Source organism: Sorex araneus, chromosome 7, assembly GCF_027595985.1.
Source record: "Sorex araneus isolate mSorAra2 chromosome 7, mSorAra2.pri, whole genome shotgun sequence".
Taxonomy (NCBI): domain Eukaryota; kingdom Metazoa; phylum Chordata; class Mammalia; order Eulipotyphla; family Soricidae; genus Sorex; species Sorex araneus.
Window position 1 is genome coordinate 26,566,491 of NC_073308.1, and position 2,622 is coordinate 26,569,112.

The window sequence follows — 2,622 nt, forward strand, 5'->3', positions numbered from 1 at the left end:
TCTGAAATCACTATACTTTCCCTGTTGAATGACTATAACTAATGAAGTGGAGTTTGCTCTTCAAGCTGTGTACATCTTTAAATATTATCTCACTGCCTCTGTGATTCTTGCTTCACTAAATAAATAAATAATGGAGTTATCAGTAAATGAAAATTAATCCAATACTCGGGAAGTGTATCAGAAATGATATTAATCCAAATAAATACTTAGTATTTTCAAGAATTAGTTGAAAGATGAGCTTACTATAAGCAATTTATTGGTAAGATGAGATCTAAGTTCTATCTATATGTGCCCAGTTCACTCATGAAGTTCCTTCTGTTCAATTTTCTTATAATCTTCTAAATTATAGAAATTAAGTACTTACTGTTTCCTATAAGTAGAACAGGATGAGAAAAAAGAAACTAGATTCTTATCTTGACTTGGTTGCATTTACAGAGATCACTGAAATTTACCCAGTTGCAAACATCTTTTCTAATTAAAACCTATCAGTTGCTTCCATGGATTAGGAAAAATATTCTCATTTAAACATGAAAGCTTGTAACTGTATCTCACAGTGATTCAATAAAATAAAAATTTAAAAAGTTAAAAAATAAAACAGTAAGCCCCAAGCATGGACAAAGAAGTAGTATCTGAGCACTCCCCAAAGTGACTCCAAAACAAAGAAAAAAACATTTTTTAAAGCCTTTCACACACCCCTGCAAAAAAAAAAAAGAAAAAATATTCTTTGTGAGCTTAAAATGTTTCATATTATTACTCAAAAATAAAGAAAGTAGGCACCAATGTCCCCATCTGGATATAGAAAAAGACCTTGACAATTCACCTTTTTTTTTCATTTTTGGGTCACACCCAGTGATGCACAGGGGTTACTCTTGGCTCTGCACTCAGGTATCACCCCTGACAGTGCTCAGGGGACCATATGGGATGCTGGGAATCAAACCTGGGTCAGCCCTGTGCAAGGCAAACACCCTACCCACTGTGTTATTGCTCCAGCCCAACAATTCACCTTTGTTAAAGCTTTTAAGATAAACTCTGTGAAAGTGAGCTGAAACAGTTGGTAGCTCCATCTCTGAGCCTAGAGACAACAAGGGCTGGAAAATAACAATACTTAAGTCATGAGTCTTTGTCTTAATTCTACAACCATTTGATAGTTCTGCTAATTCAACAAAGCCTTTTCAGAGGACTTCCCTTTCAGCTCTCAAAGCTCTCCGTTCGTTCTTCCATGATCTTTAGAGATGTCAGACATCTTCTGGTTTCTCCAAGGCAGTTGACCTGCTTTGGGGGTATTCCAAGATGTGGTTATCTTGAGTAGAGAAACAGGCTTAGAAGAGTTGTGTGGTTGTGTGTTAATTTTATAGTAAATAAAAAACAACACTTTTCTCCAACACACATTTCCATAATTAATCATTACCACCTCCCTTAGTGGAACTTTTCACATTGCCTATTTGCTTGCTATTTGACTACCCAACTTACTGTACTTTGAAACCCTTAGATCAGAAATTCATTCTTTTTCTGTTTGCAATGCCCATGTGTAATGATGCATTGTAAGATATAATGAAAGTTTAATCAAGCAGGATCAAAATTTCTGTTCATTCACACAAAGGGAGACATATAAATTGCTGTAATGCTGGTTCATAAAATTAACCAAGTTTCAGGTGAACAGCTTTATAGTTCAACTTCTTTCTGTTATATAACATAATAATCATCAAAACACTAGTTTTCATCCTCCACCACACAACTTAGGATAGTTCTATGCTTATTTTATTGTCCCTTTACCATAATTCTAAATGCTCACAAAATTTAAGCAATTGTAAAGGTTTAAAAATGGATTGGAGTGACCAGAGATATAATACAGGGAATAAAACATTTGTCTTAGGAATGGCCAACCCTGACCAACCCTGATTCAATCTCTAGCACAATATATTGTTCCCCCAAACTCTGCCAAGAGTGATCCTTGAGCACTTTTTGGCATAACCCAAACCTTCAAACAAAAAGGACTGAATCACAGGCTTTTCATGTAGAAGACCTGGGTTAGATTTTCAGTAATGAATCCCAGGCACCATTAGGGAGCAACTCCTGAGTACCAAGCTATGAGGCACCCCTGACCACTACCAGATGTGATACAAAAACAAAAAAATTTTAAAAGTCACTTAGTGAAGTACTCCTACAGGTAAGGTGATTACTACCAAAATACAAAGTCAGTTCAACACAGTATTAAAATTTTCCCCATCAAAATTCATCAAGTATTAAAATTTTCCCCATCAAAATTCATCAAGTATTAAAATTTTTCCCATCAAATTGCTAGACATATTCTTGCACGTTTTACTGAATCAATCCCATAAACATTCTAAAATATAACAGTGTAGAGCAGAGAAATTATTCTTATTCTATAAAGATGAATACACATGATTATGCATTTGTCAAAGCCTATATAATGTACAACACACAGAGCATGTGCAACACAAAGAATGAGCAATTATATAAACTAAGGACATTATTTCTGCAAGCTATTTTCCCTACAAAAGAGGGTTTGGGAAATTACTACATTTTATATATTGAGCATATTTCAGGCTCTCAGAAGATCAATATTGATCAAGCTAAGAACCATTTTTTGGTTTAACGCAT